The 19,081-nt window shown below is 33.8% G+C and overlaps 1 protein-coding gene and 1 pseudogene across 1 annotated transcript in view; one reads left to right on the top strand and one right to left on the bottom strand.

Moving 5' to 3' along the window:
• Positions 1 to 19,081, bottom strand: part of Tenm1 (teneurin transmembrane protein 1) — an 827,344-nt gene that overhangs the window by 635,521 nt on the left and 172,742 nt on the right. The gene's annotated exons all lie outside the window — the stretch shown is intronic.
• On the top strand, positions 6,697 to 11,870 carry LOC102903924 (acidic leucine-rich nuclear phosphoprotein 32 family member A pseudogene; annotated as a pseudogene).

The raw sequence follows: 19,081 nt of genomic DNA, 5'->3' as shown, positions 1-19,081 counted from the left end.
CCTACCTATTCATCTTCTAATAAAGCCTTATGTTTTTACATCTAATAATTCATCTATCAATAGACATGTGGGGCCAAGAATTGTGCAGCAATGCAGGTTTTAAGAATAATTCAATAAGAATTAAAATATATGATTTACAACAAAGTTTATAATCTGTCTCAATAGTAAAATCAAATTTGTCTTCACTGTTTATGAATCTCCAACAGCACAATGGGAATACTGATATTGCATATCCATATTGAAAGGTAAATGAGAATGAATGTAAGACATTATAATAGTACAATTATCAACCGTAGTCAAAGTATTTTCAGATTTGTAGATAGTCATAAGGACAGCAGTCTGTTTAGTTAGAAAACACTAACAGCAGGCCAGTTTAGAGGAGAAAGTTGGGAGGTAATATATTTTTTTTCCTTTGCACTTTAAGAGCCAAATTCTTTCATTTCCACAAAAACAAATTTTGGCAAACAGAAATATTTTATTATCACAAAAAGAATAGATGCTGTGGGATGTTCTGTATGGCAAATGTGTTGCTCTGATTGGTCAATAAATAAAATACTGATTGGCCAGTGCCTAGGCAGGAAGTATAGGCGGGACTAACAGAGAGGAGAAAAGAAAGAACAGGAAGGCAGAAGGAGTCATTGCCAGGACAAGCAGCATGTGAAGATGCTGGTAAGCCACAAGCCACGTGGCAAGGTATAGATTTATGGAAATGGATTAATTTAAGATATAAGAACAGTTAGCAAGAAGCTTGCCATGGCCATACAGTTTGTAAGCAATATAAGTCTCTGTGTTTACTTGGTTGGGTCTGAGCCGCTGTAGCACTGGTGTGTGACAAAGATTTGTCCTGACTGTGGGCAAGGCAGGAAAACTCTAGCTACAAATAGAATTCCATGTTCTCTAATAAGAATTTAAATCATTAAACATTTTTTATTTAACTCTTGTTGAAACAATTATTTGAGAAACACTGATTTAGCCAAATGGTTTTTCAAGATTTTATTATTTATTTTAATTTTATATGTATAGGTACTTTGACTACATACAGACTTGTATACCACATGTTTGCATTACTCACAAATATTTTTTATTAAATAGTGAATTGATTATTTTATTTTTCTCTAGTTTGTTTTGGCATGGTATAGATCAATGACTCATTCCATAGTAGTTGGATTGGAAAGGATGATTTTAAAATCTGTACAGTAGTATTATAGAGTATATAACTTGGAAATGCATGCTTTCTATCACAATATAATTTTACATTTGAAAAAAGGTAAAGATAAATATTTTCATAAAGAATCTACAGAAAATAACACTCCTTAGCTTTCAGGGACACATGTTTTTATGTGTATCAAAAGGAGAGATATATTTGAGTAGACTGAAAAGTAGAGTGGAAATTTCAACCTTTCTCCTGAAAAGCTCTGCGGAAGGTTCTTGTTATTCCTGGAGCACTAATCTGCTTTCAGGCCAAGTAAATCACTGATTTGTCCACAGTAATGTATTGAAGATTTACTAGCACTCCATGAAGGTCGGTAAGTACACTAAACATGACTACTAAAGTCAAACAGTGAAGAACAGGTTCTTGGGAAACAAACAGATATCTTCTAGTGTTTTATATGACATACTTTCTTTATTCATATTTTTATTTTTATTTTTTAAATTCTTGTGTGTTTGTGTGTGTGTGTGTGTGTGTGTGTGTGTGTGCATGTATATGCATGTATGTGTATACGCATGCATGTCTGTGAAGGTCCCAGGCTCTCCATCTTTTATATTGAAGTATTGAAGTAGTCTTTTACTTGAACCCAGGCATTGAAGATACTGAGTCTGGCTATTCAGTTTGCTCCAGGAATCCTTTATCTCCACATTCTGAGTGCTGGAATTATTGGTAGGTCTGCCATGCTTACTCAACATTTATATGTGTTTTGGGGATCTGAACTGTACTCCTCATGATTTTTGTAATGACCACTTTATTCACTGAGCCATTTGCTGAGGCCATAACAGATAATTTTGGGCTATGTAATTTAGCAAACGTTTACTATAATCAAATATATGTATACTGAAAATACTTGCTCATGTGAAGTCAAAATTCAAATAAGAATACTGTAGTTTACCCAGCAAACTTTAATGAAATCTTATTGCCAGCACATGAAGAAAATAACACTTCCAGAAGTACTATGTAATATCTCATAAGAGCAGAAAATTAATACAGGGGAAGGAACTTGACTTGATAACTTATTGAGAGAATATAATGTCCAAAAGCTGCTTAATGAGCAAAGGCTGAGTGCTTGGCAGTAGCTCCAAACCTCAGTTGGGAAATTTGACCTACAAAAGGGACAGTAAATGCATACTGACCTGTTTGGGGAGGGATAAGTGATAAACTTGAAAGGTAGGTATTTATATTTTGGTATAGTATTGATGCTTTATTCTTACAATAAAATTTTATGATGATAAAAAATTCATAAAATTCTTATATCTTCTCAATACAAGTAATAATTTAGAACAGGAGGAAGAACTATAAATTATAAGAACAGTAATATGGAAGAAAATTCCATGACTGGATTTGAATTCAAATTATCAGAGATCTCATTCCTCTTCTGCCATTAACTTGTGTATTTTATACAATTCTATATATTCCATAATATATATATATGTATATATATATATATATATATATATATATATATATATATATATATATATAGTATTTCACTTGTTCAGATCATCTTTGGATTAAAAAATCAAATTACATATGCAGAACTAATAGCTTATTAACCAATCAATAGCTGAGCATCTACTATACACTAGACCTAGAGCTGAGCTACTCATACCCTTTTATAAGAAGTCTATAGTCATTAGCCTATTATTGACGATAAAATTCACTGTTCTAGTAATATTTGTAACTTGAATGTCTTCAGGATAATAAATTGCCATGCTTCATTCACTTATGGCTTAAGCATAGAAAACAAATATGAAGAACTTTATATTATCTAGGTCCTTTGGAAATTTCTGAGTTTTCTTTTAATAATATTAAATTTAATACATGTTAAACATACTTTATGATTGCTTTTTATAATGAACATGATGCTGGTAATCTTTCAAGTCTGTCCTTATTTTCATATCATTTCTTCTGATCACTATTATCCACTGAAAAGCTTACAATTTATCTCTTTCCTCCCTCACTCCCTCTCTCTGTTTCCCTCCCTTTCTTCATCCATTCCTCTTTCTTTCTTGCTACCTCTCATTTTATCTCAAGATGATCATAAGTTTGAGGTCTCCCTCGAAGTAGTGAGGGAAATGTTCCTTGGAGATACTTAATATTCACTCATTTTGAAATAAACAAATTACAATCCTGAGAGCATGAAATCAGTGTCTTTGAACTTTGTGCTCAATAAGATCATCTAAATTATGCCACATATATAATGTTAAACATAGTTAACATTTCAAATATTGTTTTATAAAGAACTTTCTTTTGTATTGTGTGTCACATGTAAAAAGGAGTTGAAACTTCTTATTGGTAACACATTCCTCCAGATTAATATGAGTGGACAGGACATAGTTTGTCAGTATGGCTGGGATGAAAATGTACAAATTAACAGACTGAACAAGCAATACAGATGTTTTTCATCAACCTTTGACAAATGAAAGGTAAGAAGAGCTGTTTGCTTGTCATAAATTGCTGACTTTGTTAGCTAAAGATTGTTGATATTGAAAATGCTTTACATATGTGAGTTGAAAATGAAAAACCTATCAACCATAGCCCAGTGCATTTTGCACAAACAAAATGATGTAGACTACTTTACTATGGACATAATAAAGTCAATGGATATACCACAGGCTTCATCCAGTGCAGATGGGGATGTTAACATTGGTGCTAGGGCAGCTGAATCCAAATCCAAACCAAAGCTAATGAAACAAATATCTACTTCAAATTTTATACTATGACAATTTTTATGTTCAAAGAATTATCTTGACTTAATAAATAAACCAATAAGAGAAATGAACATGTGCAAAGTGGTCCAAATGTATGCTTAGTATCATATCTGCCAGGCTTCAATTCCTGGAGAGAAGGGAGGTATAGAAACAATACCTGGGTAATCTTGTATAACACTGTATGAAGTTAGTCATGTTCTCTGGTTTGTTCATAAGCATTATGAATGCTCAGAGGAAAACTAAAGTGGCAAATATTAAATGTTATATATTGTCTGTGGCTAACAATAATTAATCCAAAGACTCTTATAATTTCAGATATGACTTAAGATAGAACGCAGTTTGCATTTTCAGCATGAAAACTCTGGCTTCCAGGTTCTCTCTCTCTAATCATGTGACTATTCTCTAGGTGGATTTATATTTACTGTTAGGTCTCCCTGAGCCTTTGAGCTTTGTTCTTATAAAATAACATACCCATACTCTATGAGATTGAAATGCTATGATTTTTATTAAAAAATGAAGTAACTCACATAAGTATATTAAAATAATAATAATTAGGCATCATAGTTACCCTTCACAATTTTTTCAGAGTATTGATTGAGATTGGATGGTGAGCATGACAATATAGTCTTGTAAATGAAATCTGCTTGTATATCAGGATTGATTTTATGTATTTGTGTGTACTCCTCAAACATATTCCCATGCCAGCTTCTTCCAGGCCTTTGGTTTTCAACCCAGAGCCAGTACCTTCTGAACCCCTGATGTTTCCATAATATCCGAAGCAGTGTCACTCATCCTAGGTTCTTTTAGACTACTTTGTTTTGTTATACATATGTGCCCCTGCCTGAAATTATTTCTGTGCTAATTACTGTTTGTGCCTATTTCATAAAACTGTGAGCTGTAACAACCTGTGTCTATCAGCTGTTGCCGAACAGATTACTATTTAGCTAAAAAAAGATGAAATCCTGTCATTTGTGACAGCAATAGTATGAAGTAGAGATTTTATGTTAAATAAAATAGGCCACCCATGAAAGAAAAGTCTCCGTGATCTACTGATTATGAAGTTGATGTTCTAGAATTTGCAAGAAGAATAGATGCTGGGAGGAGTAGGAGAGGATGGGGAAAGGCTGATTAGTAGGTACAGAGTTCCATTCCCATAGAAATAAAGACATTTTAGTATTATGTTATGCAATAACTATAGAAAACAATATTGTGCTGGGTGGCGGTGGTGCAGGCCTTTAATCCCAGCACTTGGGAGGAAGAACCAGGTGGATCTCTGAGTTTGAGGCCAGTCTGGTCTACAGAGTGAGATCCAGGACAGGTACCAAAACTACACAAAGAAACCCTGTCTCAAAAAGCCAAGAAAAGGAAGAAAACAATATTGTATATATTTTAAAGAGTATGGAAAATGATACTGAAAATTTTAGCAATAAAGAAATGAGATATGTGTGAGGATGTAATATATATTATGGTTTATAAATTATACGATTATATATGTATTGAAATATACCATGATACCTCACTGATTGCTTTTCATATATACATGAATAAGATATATATATATATATATATATATATATATATATATATATATATATTTAAAATAGTTAAAAATAAAGCAATGAAATTATTTCATGATGTATACTGGGATGACTTTGAGCTCACAGAGATCCACCTACCTCTTCCTCCAGAGTGCTGGGATTAAATGTGTGTACCTCCACATCAAGTTATAAAAATATTTCACAGTCCAGGCTCCAAGATTGCTCAGTGGATAAAGCACTTGACAGCAACTATGGACACCAGCGTTTGGTTCTGCAGGACTTACATAAAAGCTGAATGGGCAAGGTGTCTGCCTATAATCCTGGTACTCCAGAAGCAGAGTCAGGAAATTCTCAAGGCAAGCAGACTACCTATATTAGCCAATGTTCATGAGCTTCAGTTTCAGAGATAGGTTCTGCCTCAAAAAACAAGTAAATAAATAAATAGATAGATAAATAAATAAATAAATACAGTGTAGAGTGACTAAAGAAGACATCTGAGATGAACTTTGTACCTTCCTATGTGCCCATTCCCATATCCATACCCACCCTCACCAACATGAACCACACAAATGCAAGCATTCATAAACATGTCCAGGCACTGTCCCCCACACACAGATAATCACACTTCAATAAATAACATAAATTCCAGGAAGGCATACAACCTATTTTGTTGTTTGCATGTTACATTGTTGTACTTAATTATTTCACAAGTATTTGATAGATGGTAGAGTCTCATAAATACTATGTTACAAGTGAATAGATCTTCTAACTCCACCAAGCTACATAATTGAATACATTTTTTATCATGAAAATAGGCTTCAGGCTTGTTGTTAATGGCTCAAATGTTCCCAAAAGGTTTTCCCTGGAGGTTTTGTCTAAATGGAAGGACCAGGTTTATTTTTTCCCCAGTCAACTGCTTCAAAATTCTAGTTAATTCTCCAGGTGAGTAATTAGGATAAAACTTAATTCTTCAGATGAATTCTAAGGAATTGATTATTTCTCTAGAGGCCATTGGGCTGCATTTAAATCACCATTTCACTTTGGACTCTGAATGATCCAATTAACAAATCCCAATGAATCAAATTAACTAGATAACCGCCAAATGTAATCCCATTCAGGGAGTGCAATATCTGGTTTCATTGTCTTCGTTAGTTAAATGAACTCTATTAGTTAAACTTCACTTTCATTTGTATTATTTTAAAACAGACCACATTGGAAGCTTTTAAACCTAAAAATGACCATGGTACTGAAATCTCTATTTTCTTTGATTCAAAATCTGATATTGCCCTCCTCTATCCCTAACTTACATACTTACCTCATCTGGATGGAAATATCACCCCACAACTTGCTAATATAATTGTAAATATATTGTCAACATTTTCTATATGACTCAGTGTTGATAAAATAAGATGTAGTTTGTCCTTTCACTGTTTGACACTATGTTGATTTTAAGGAAGTGAAAGTTTTTGCCCTAGAGTAGAAAACTGTCTTATGGGAACTGAGTTTCTGTGAATGTGTCTGTTAAAAACCCATTCCAGGAATTATATACTAAATTAAAAACAAATTGTTCTTTTGCTTGAGCTTCGTGCCAAGTCCTTGGTGTGGCTCTTATATAATTTCTCTAGTTTTTCTATAAAGACTTCTGTAGTTTCATTTCAGGTCTCATTCCTGCAGTTTTCTCTGAATGTGGATAATTATGGCAGGAGTCACTGATCTATTCTTGTGCATCAGCACCTGTTAATATTATAAGGCCTATAAGCTCAGGTAGAATGAAGTAGTCACAGTTTCCTCTAGTAGATATCTTTATGAAAACCATTTCATCAATCTCATAGGTTAAGGGTTGGAAAATATTCTTTTTTCTGTAAAGAGTCAGTTAGTAAATGTTTTATATCTTTGCATTACAAAAACCTCATCTAAGTGTATGAATGTGTATTCCATGCTGTAGTAAATTTGTCTTTCATGGGTACAGAAACTGTATATAATTTTCACATTTTACAAAAGACTTTCTTCTGATTTATTTTTATTTTAACAATTTCAAAAGATCAAAAACAATCCTTAACTTCTGAACCATTCAGAAACAAAGATTAGGCCACATTTAGCTGAGGGTTGTGGTCTGTCAACCCCTGCTCTTATGTTGCCTTATGCCACTTAGAGGTGAATGAAAGCATTATTGTTCACTCTGATGGTGACAAGTAAGTCCTGGATGAATTGAGGAACTGCTACCAATATCAGGAAGAATTTATAGCCATTTGCTAATCCAGCAAATACTTGTTGAATGTTTATTTGGCCAGAAATGCCTGTTGCTAGATCCTTACATATAACACCAAAGGCCTTCTTGAACATTCAAATATTAATGTGTTTCTTACCCTAACAGGTCAAATAATAAGATTTTACACAAGCAAGATGGCCTTGCTTTAAACCATGCAGACTCTACTCACCAACTGAAAGTTCCACATGTATGGCTTCTTTGATGAGACTCAAATTCTAGTTGACATACAACTGGAAATTTAGAGGGCTCAGTCTTATTTATCTCATATCCTGTCACTATGCAAAGAGTATGCTAATCAACAATGAGAAAAATTGCTTAGTGCCCAGTAAAATGAGGCTGGAAGCAACAGGGAAGCATCCTGGTGAAAATTTATGAAGTATTAGATGTAGTTTCAGGTTTGTTCCTCAAAGGCTAAGGGGGTATTTTGAAATTGTGACAAAGTGAGGAAATTACTACTATTGTGATATATAGTAGAATTTTTGATTTTAAGAATTTTAAAACCTAGTACTCCAAATATCTATTCTCAAATATGATATATAATGATCAATTTTAAACCATTTGTACAATTACATTTCTTTTAAAATTTGTCTTTAGCACCCTAGGCACCAAGGGACCTAATTAATTTAGAGCAAATCATTTCACACTAAATGAGAACATTTATGCCTCAGAGTTACTTACTATACAATTGCTTTTCTATTAGAGAAACCTAGGGCTATCTTATTTGTAGACAAATCCTCCTGTGAATCACCAAGGAATATAATTTTCTTTTGTAATTATTTATTTTCACTTTTCTTGTGTTCAGTAATAATCTTTTAAGGTGCAGATTTATTATCATGAAATATCTTGCATATTGAGCTACAGAATTATAGGCTCAAAACAAATTAAATCATTAAGAAGTGCTCATAAGTTCTGAAAGCTACAAGTGCAAATCCATGGAACACAGTATTTGGCAGAGTTTCTTCAGTGACATGTGGTAACTTTAAATTTAGAACCAGAAAATACCTTATGGCTCATCATCCACCAGGAAGGTAAGGTTCTAGAGACAACAAGGGAAAGCATTTTGAGGAAAAAAATGACACTAGATGATGACATATGATATGTATAAAATTTTCATGAATTCCCTGTGCTTCATGAATAAGAACATGATTGCCTAAACACTTCTGTCATTTGGTCAGTGGTATAAACTGTGGTCTAGGATGGATCAGGACCACTATGTTCAGTCATGGACCCTCCTACCAATCAAAACACATTCTTATTATCCATTACAATGTAATTAGAATAAAGCAAGTTAGCCTTTCTCCTCTAACCTAATTACTACCAATATGATTTAGCAAAACGCAAAGGAGCTATTTATATTTCCACTGTTTTTAATGTAAAGGGATTAGTTTTCTCTAAATCTCTGGATTTTCCCTGAGAACACAGAGTAACGTATTAATTGCCAATCAATTCTATTTGCCCTTCTTATTTCTTTCTTTTTGAGCTACTTACCAATAATCAGTGAGACCTTCAGATTTACACTTGAGAGTTAATATAAGCATATTATATCAGGAATATTCAATATAAAGCAAAGGTACAAAATTTATTTTGCAATAATCATTTCTGGAAATCCTGACAAAAAATTAACTATTCCTGTATTTTTTGTATAAAGTGGATTAATATAGTTTGTGTAGAAATGTAGTGTCATAAAGAAGGTTTGAGATTATGCAAGTACATAAAGTGCTGTTAGTTTGAATTGCACTTCTTTATTTACAGAGGAGTTGAACTATGAATGACATCAAAATTCAAAATGATTCACCTTTCCATTAAATACATAGAAATGTCTAAAATGATATAGCACACACACATGTTTGTGCACATGTGCATGAATGTATATAATATGTAATTTATATAAAATTTGTCAGACTTTCAATACATTTTGCTCTGAATGAACAAAATTCAAGATTAAAATAAGGAAACCTACCTGCTTATTTAGTGACACTTGTAATCATGCTTCAAAAATTTGACAAGGGCAACTTGAAAGAAGAAAATTGCACATTAATTTCATGCAATAATTCTTAAAAGACATAGTGAGCCTCTTGGAAAGAGCACTGTAAACCCAGGTGGGAAATTTTCATTTTAGATCTAACAAAAATCCAAGTACCAAGCATGAGAAGCCTTCCTTTGTGTTGTAGGTCAATATGGTTGTAGGTCAATATTGTCTAAGAGAATTCCAAAGCATTACAGGCTATTACTATTGACCTTAGTTGTCTTGAAGAGGTGGACAGTTAATACCTATTCCTGAAAACACCATGCCTGTAGCCAGAATTTTCTCCAGTCCCACCTGTCCCCTTGGTCTGTGTTTCTCTGTTCCTGCCCAGCCCCGTGGTAACACAGCCACTTATAAAATAATCAATTATATGACCTATGGCAGATGTCTTGCTAGCTAGCTCTTATAACTGAACCCATTTCTATTAATCTGTAAGTTGCCATGTGGCCGTGGCATTTCCAGTCTCTCTAAATATGGGCTGAACTAGGATAAAACAATAGACATGCTAACGTGGACAGGGGAAAGTCATAGGGCCTCAATCCTACACAAAGAACTACAAGTAACTAAGGAATGCTGAAAACTAGGAGAAATAGACTTCCTTGAAGAAGAGTACACCAGTTGGCTAATACCAAATGGACAGCCTTGAAAACACAAACATTAGATAAATATACATGTAACATTACACAGACTAAGCAGGTTATATTGAGGGATACATATACATATACATACATATACATACATGCACATGTGCATATGTCTATATCTGTGCAACAAAAATTTTAAAAGTGCCTATGCATTTGAAAGAGAGAAAGCAGGGTTATATGGGAGGGTTTAGAGGGAGGAAATGGTATAATTGTATTATAATCTCAAACACTAAAATAAATAAAAGAAGAAATAGTGAAAAGTTCTATGAATTCCTAAAAATGTATAAATATCATGGGCAAGTTGATTTTCTCCTAGAAATGAAATACTTATCTATCAGTAATATTATTAACCGGTGTAATTAACTCAATTATCCAAATAACAAAACTATAAACATATGTTATTTGAATAAATTCAGAAATAACTTTCAAAACAGTAAATATCCATTGATGTTTCAAAACACTTTAGTAGACTATTAGGGATATTTTAAAAGATATTTAATAAAAACTACAGTAAACAAACATGTTAGTGGTGTTATATTATACCTTTTTCACCATTAAAATCAGGATGGAGATATCTGCTCTTAGGACTTCTACATAAAAATTTAGTGGAGAAGGACCCAGTGAAGCCTAAAAGGCATAGCTGTGGGTTTATTGATTGAATTCTGCTGGCACAGGATCCTCTTCAGAGACAAAGAGTGAGAAATGGAAGTGGACAAGCAATTCATTTCGAACAGCGGAAGAAGACGCCCTCTGCAGTGAAAGCATTTGTCCTGACAACTGTTGGTAAGCTGAAGGCCAAATCCAAGGCCTCAAGAGAGGAGTTTGAAAAACTGGAATTCTTAGGTACAATCAACATAGATCTCCCCCCTTCCCCCTCCTCATTGCGAACTTAACCAAAATTAAACTTGAGAAGCTTGAACTAAGTGATACCAGAATCTCAGAGGGCCTGGAAGTAGTGGCAGAAGAAAAAAATGTCTGAACTTTAAGAATTAAAAGTTAAGTGGCAACAAAATAAAGACCTCAGCACAAGAGAGTCCTTGGAGAAGTTAGAGAATTTCAAGAGCCTAGATCTGTTTAACTGAGAGGTGATCAGCCTGAATGACTACAGGGAAGAGTTGTTCAAGCTCCTGGCCCAGGTCATGTACCTCAGAGGCTAAACAGAAATAACAAAGATGCCCCTGATTCTGACAATGAGGGCTAAGTAACGGATTACAGTGAGGAAGATGAGGATGATGGCTATACCCAGGTAATGAAAAAGGAGAAAGAAGACAATGAGGAAAAGAAGGGGAGGAAGAGGACATGAGTGGAGAGGTGGATGACAAAGGTTATAAAGATGGGGATGTTAATGATTAGGAAGAGGAAGATGCCAGTGAAGAAGAAAGGAGCCAGAAGGTAAATGGGAACTGGAAAATGAGGACGAAGAGGATGACTTAGGAGAATTAACCAATTCTATGAAATTCCTATTGTGATTTGCTTTTACCTATATCTTCCCCCTTTCAATTCCTGTCCCTCAAAGTTTCTTTTTTTCTGATTGTAGGGGAAGAAAGAGAAAAAGTGTACTGGGTGTTGTGTGGAGAAGGAAGGGCAGGAGGGGGAGGAATAAAATATTATTTTTATTGCCACTCTTTATTCCCCCTCCTTTTTTTCTGGCACCTGGATTGTCTTTGTCAATGCAATAGGTTAGTACACACCAAGCAAGTGTTTGTTCTTTCTGTCAGAGAGAATGGTTTGTCCCACATCCTGAGTTGGTCAGGAGGACATAGCTGGCCTCTGTCAATTTATTCACAGTCCAGGAGACACTGTACCCAGCCCCTGTCCTCAATATCTCTTGTTCTGGTCCTTGTGATCTCATCTAGAGGCATTCATCACCCTGCTTTATAAACATAGCAACTACAGGATTTATTTGGTCACTGGTTTGGAGGCATTCCCCATTCTTTATCCCATTTTCCCCTTCACAGATGACAGTGGACTTTGCTTTTGCAAAGAGAACTTTTGTCTCTGGAGCAGCAGGCTTGGGAGATAGTGAGTGAAATGGATTTGGTAGTCATAATGGAAGAAACAAAGAACCTTAGATTTTCAACTTCTTGAAAAAAAAAATAACCTGTCCTATCTTGTCCTGGAGAATACTAGAGCAATCTGTTGGGCAGAAATGACTGGAGAACTCATTTAGGTACTCTAGCTTAGAACACTTTTTACAAATCCAAGCACTATTGGCTTGCTGCATGTCTACTGGTTTTCTTTTTGTTCATTTTTTTGCTTCTCCCATACATTGGAACATGGAAAAGCAACACAAATTTGTATTTTCTTTCCTAGTAGGACTCTGAGGTGACTTAGGTTCTTCCTAGTGAATGCTTTCAGCATTCCCCTTCTGGATGGCTTTAGAAGTGACATACTGTTTTCCTAACCTATGTTTCATCTGTATAAAAGAACATCTGCAAACCACTTCTCCCACCCCGGAAAAATGTCAAATTAGGAGTTATATGGCTATTTATCATTGAAAAATTTCAACAAATCTTTTTATTAATCATGTTTAATGAATGTTCTAGATAATACATCAGAATAAGGAAAACAAATCAGGTATAAAATGGGAAAAATTAGACAAATTTATCACCAATTTCAAATGTCATATTTATATACAGAAAAATTCTAGAATTAATACAAGCTATTACAACTTATAAGGAATTTTAGCAAGGTCTCTGGGAACAAGAATTAATGTACTAGAACCAATAATGAAACCTTATATAAATAATAACTAATAAGATAATTCAATAAGAAAACAGCCCAAAGATTATATCTACAGTACTAAAAAATTGAAAGAAGAACTATAAATAATCCTTACCAAAGCTAGGCAAACAGTTACAGGATAAGGAAACACTATTGAAAAACATAAGATTTGCATGTAAGTAGAGGTAAAATATGTTCATGATCTGGAAGACTCAATATCATGAAGGTATGACTTTTACTCAATTTAATCTGATGCAATGACAAAGATATAAGAGACACTGAAAAAACATGCAGAAAATGTGAAAAAGACAACTGCAAAGATCATTGATGAAAAGATATTTTAAAAATATCTATAACGAAACAGAAAGTCAGAAAATGAACAAATGCTCTGAATAGGTAGTTATCTATTTTAATATATTTGATATAGGAGAAAGTACTTGGCTTTACAAGCAATCAGTAGAATATAAATGAAATCAGTCAGGACCTATAAATGTACATATTGGCAAAATTTTACCAAATGTTAATAAGAAGAATTAGGAATTTCATATTTCACTAGTTGGAGTATAATATTGTGCTCTCTAGAAAGCAATTTAACAATGTCTTGCAAATTTGGGGAAATTATGCTGCTTGACCCATAAGTACCTCTTCTACATGTGTACTTAAAAAATGTCTGTCTAGTACACACAACAAATTCCCACAAAAATGTTTAATTAATAAATGTTTGGAAAATTGAATTTTAGAAACAGTCTAAATGTCCAGCAATAATGGAATATCAGGATTTTATCCAACACAGTTAGAAATTAACAGTGGAACAGAATCTCACATATCAAGGTTATATGACAGAAACCATGATAACAGACAAAATAAAATTGAAGGTGGATATGCATTTAATGAAAACTATATAATCTGTAGTAATGTGCTGTGATACATACATATTTTTATATATTTTTTCTAAGACTCTAGCTAAAGGAGGGCAGTGTGATGGGGGACCATAAAATATTTGAAAATTGTCTGTTATGTTTTATTTTGCAAATAAATCTAAAAGATCTGTGATAACATGGTAGGTTTTAAAAGATCTGAGTATCAATGGTGACAAATATTTGAGAATTTGCTTTATGAATCTCCAAACACTTGAGACATATCTTTATTAAAATAAAAAATGATTTATCCCAGTATTTAGATAATAATAATTTGCTTCCTTTAGGTTGGCATGCAGATTGTTTAATGTTGTCTTTCCAGGCAGTTGTTTGGCCCTTTTTCTGAAGAACTCTTTAGTCCTAGACCCTTGAAGATTTACTTAGTTCAGCCTAAGTTCTATGTTCTTTTTCTTGTGTTTATTTGCAAGCTAGTTGTTCAGAAGAGTTTGAATTTACCCCTAGGGTAAATCCCAACAAGAGAAACTAAAAGTCCTTTCTTGGAACCAGTTTATATTAGACCAACTTTTTCCAGAAAACATAAGAAATTCTAATTCTTTTAGCTTTTTTGTGGTTGTTTTGAGTCATGGATTCAACTGTTTTCAAAGCCAACATGGAGTACAAGATTTATTGTGATGGTTAGTGTTAATTGACAGATTTTAAAGTCACCTAGGAGATGGATTCCTGGCAATACCTGTGAACGATTATCTTGAAGGATTAACAGAGGTGACAAGTCCTGACCATTGTGGGATAATACCATTCTCAGGCTAGTATTCTTGACTACATAAGCTGGAATGAGAGCTGAATGACAGCAGGTGTTCATGGAACTCAATTTTCTGCTTGTCAGGGTGATGTGACCAGCTGCATTAAGATACATTTTCTGCAATGGAACCAGGCAAAAAAGGTACTTAATGATGATGATCCAAATCAGTTAACCAGGATGCAGTTCTTATCAGAATTAAGGACAATATGCTTCTATAAACAAGAGAATATTGGCCATGATGAGATTTGAAGTACAATTGGTTATTTTCTTCCATCTCCTCATCAAGTTTACTATTTTTCTGGGAACATGGTAGATAAAATGCAAAAAAAATAATACTAATTTAAACCCCATGAACAAGATCATCAATCAATCTCATTGTTTCATATATGATTCAGAGGAGGATGGTCTTATAGATAATCATGGCACGCACACTATATTAGAAATCAAAGGAGAAGTTCAAACTATGACAATAGGAACAGTTTAACTTTCTGAGTAGGCAGCTGTCAAATTCTGGGAAAAGAAAAACAAAGTTTCTGAAAGCAAGAAACAGGAGAAAGGGATCAAGAAATGGTTGCTAACATATTAGTTGCAAGCTGCAATCCTTTTCTTTAACCATGAGTTTGTGAAGGATCATTTTGCATTGCAATGACCAGTGCTGGATAGTAGGAATTTGCTTTTCTTCATATCCTCTTCCCAACTATAACAATCATAAAATGCATACATTATAGAAAAAATTACTCAGCTTATGTACATATTTGAAAAAAAAATTATTTTCATTTATGCCTCTTGTTGGGATGCAACAATTAAATAAAATGAGAAATGTTTATCATTATATGTCACTGGGAAGAGAACATACATGCGCATCTCAGAATACTACTTTGGATGCATGGTATGCATTTATGATGGGTATATAACCTTTTTAGATTCTTCCTTACAACGGGTTTGCAAGAGACATCATCATTCCTTTTATACCTGTAGAAATCATAGCCCCCAGAGATAAAGTTGTTTGCCAGAAAGTCACATTGCTCGTGTCAAGGCCTGGACTAGATGCCAAGGCTCTTGACTCCCTAGACAATATATTACTCTGGAGACTGCCTTTATTGCTTCTCAGTAAAGATGACTCCTTCAGGAAAAGCAACAAATCTGCATACCATCAGAGATGCTAGACTTCTGCAATCTGTTTGGTTTTGCACGATTTTTCTGTGTTACACAGCTCTAAGTTAACTATACACCAGAGGAGGCGAGAGAGCAAAAAAATTGTCATTTGCAAAAGTTGGCATCAATCTGCACTGTGGAACGAATTCTTTCTCAGTAAGTTGAGTTTGCCATAAAGAAACAAGTTTGACACTGCTGCAATTCTGCAACTCCCAGGGGAAATAATGAAAAATTTGATCAAAGATTACTGCTAGGATAACAGCAGACTCACAAATGAGTGCCACTTCAACACGGCTGTGGGATCCTCTTTAATAAACAGAAAAGATCTTGCTACCTGAAATAGAATAGCTTTTCATATAAAAACATAAAGGCAAATTGATCTAATGATGATGAAAATTTTACTCACATCTTACTATTGACATTATTTATAAATCCTTAAAATTTAGATACTGTCAATGTTACCTTCAGAGTTATCTCCCTGAATTAAAGTGACAACTAGCTGAATTAACAGATAATTTAAATTAATCAGTATTTTTTTAGAAAAAGGTAAACACAGTTACTTTGAAAAATGACTAATACAAATTGTAAGTAAAACACTGATTTTCAGATCATCCCAAGGAACCAAACAATTCAAACCTTCATGATTTGTCACTTCACGTAAACTGAAGGCTTTTTAAAGACAAGAATTCCTCATAGGCCCATCATTACGAATAATGAGATAATGCATGTAAAGTCATTACCAACTGCCTGACATAGGAAAAATCATCAACAAATGGATGTTTCTATATTAATATTGTCATTATCGTGAAAGCCAAGGATTCTGTATAGCAGGGGGTAATTGCTTATACATAGTGCTATTTGAAATCTGATTTTCAGAGAAGAATATTTAAATTCATAAAATTAAAAGAAGTAAAATTTGTTAGACATCCTTAGGCATGCATTTGCCGGTATCAGAAAGTGAATATAGAAAAAAATAATGCCTGTTCTGATTTTCAATTCTAATTCAAATTTAATTTCTCAGGACTCTTTGTAGATGTGAGGAGCATACCAACAGTACAGTAAGCATCAAGTGGCCTTGATACTGCACTATAACCACATGTGAAAGACAACTTCCAATTTTATGAAGATAGTAAATATAACATATCATTGGAATTGATGAATTTAACACCAGCTTTCTGACTATTCATGAAGTAACTCTAGGAGTCCATGGGCTGTGTTGACTTATAATGATACTGACACGTGAATTGAAATATTGGATGTTGAGAGGGTACTTACTATACTATACTTGAGCTGGGATAATAAGGGGGTGCAATGGCCTCCTACCCAAATATTTGGTGAAGTTTTGGCTACATCAAACCTCTACTCCCTCTTGCACTTGTTGGGATATATGCTGCAATTCTACTAAGTCATTACAATTAACTTTATTTTTATGTGAAAATGGCTCTGAAAAGAAAAACATCCACTAGCGCTAATGTTGGCAGTGAAAAAAAGTGCTAGATTTTAGCCAGAAAATGGCTTTGTAAATGACTTTTGTCTTGTATTTATAGAATCATTAATGGTCTGAAAAGGGTCTGTTAAATTTTTCAGTTATACTTTGCTGAATTTTATGAGGGAAATTATATGCTAGAGTGATATTTAAGTATGTGAGGAGCCAAGAAGGTCACAGAACCTTTCCCTTGTGAATGGAGAAGGTGGGCTCACTTCCCATTATGGCACTCTGTTAGAATCAGTAGCATGTTGCTCTTAGTGCAAAGTTCATAACAAAATACTGCAGAACTCTTCTATGTGCTATCTCTCATGCTACTCTGGAGACTGGAGGTTAGTAGTCTGGTTACGAATAATCAAATCACTATTAAAATTCCACAAAAACAATTAAAATTTATGGTATTTCCAACAAAACAGCAGGTCCTTATGACACTTTACAGAGATGTCTTTAATCTTCACTAAATAAACATTAATATATTCTTTAAGTCATTGTAATATTATACACCAATTGGCACTTAGTCAAAAGTTTCTATTTCTAGCTGATTTATGTGAACGTTATTTAGGTTTTGCATTGCCAAATCATTTTAGGATTCATTTGTAGCAGGCTAGAGCACCATACCTTTAAAATGAATTGTTTTTTCATTATGAATAGTGTCAAAGCATGTTAGCATATTTGTCTTGATTTTAACAGCTAAAAATTAAAAACACATTTAAATTTGAAATGTTAGTAAGTTCATGTGTCAAGATATGTGGAGAATTTCTAAGGGTAAATATAAAGACAAAGATTACGTGGCAATCAATTGTAATACAGGGTGTTGGGAAAAAGTTAGGACATAATACATTTACATTGAAATATGTGGCAACATCCTCCAAAACCTGACACATCAATAAGATTATTCTAAAGGCTACCTGGTACTTTTGGCTTTATAGTGATGGATGTTTTCTACTGGTAGAGAACCAAAAGGATAGGAAACCATTCTGGCACTCTATGGCATCAGATAATCTTTATATCTGCCACTAGATCAATGCTGGGAAACATGATGATTTATTTCTCCTTTCAACAGCACCATCAAGCTTCCACTATGTGAAAAATGACTTAATTTGAATCTAAAGGAGAACGCTTCTACAGTTTCTCACTCTGGATTACTCCCTTAAACTTTTCCTCCTAGCACTCTCCTGAAGAGTTGACTGTAGAAAGACATGTAAGGGCAAGGAACAATGAAAAGAAAAAAGCTTCCATATTCTGTACTTGTGCAGTTAATACTTATTTAATATATGTGCTTGTCAGGCTTCACCTCCATTACTTAAATAAAATATTTAATTATGGGCATGCAGGTTTTACATATTATATTTTATATATGAACATGTTTATCTCTAGTGAAATTAGATTTTTTATACAAAATATATTCTGCTTATGGTTGCCCTCCCCAGCTCCTCTAAGATCCTCCCCACCTCCTCTTCCATGCAAATCCATACCCTTTGTATATCTCATTAGAAAAATCATAAGGAAAAAATGAAATAAGACAAAAACAAACAAACTGGAACAGGACAAAGAAGTGGAAGAAAATGAAGCAAAGAAAAAGCACAAGAAACACATAGAGATGCAGAGACACAGACATTTGTGCATATAGTAATCCTA

The sequence above is a fragment of the Peromyscus maniculatus genome, chromosome X (assembly GCF_049852395.1).
Source record: "Peromyscus maniculatus bairdii isolate BWxNUB_F1_BW_parent chromosome X, HU_Pman_BW_mat_3.1, whole genome shotgun sequence".
Taxonomy (NCBI): Eukaryota; Metazoa; Chordata; class Mammalia; order Rodentia; family Cricetidae; genus Peromyscus; species Peromyscus maniculatus.
The sequence above is the reverse complement of the archived record's forward strand: the minus strand, read 5'-3'. Positions and strand labels throughout refer to the sequence as shown.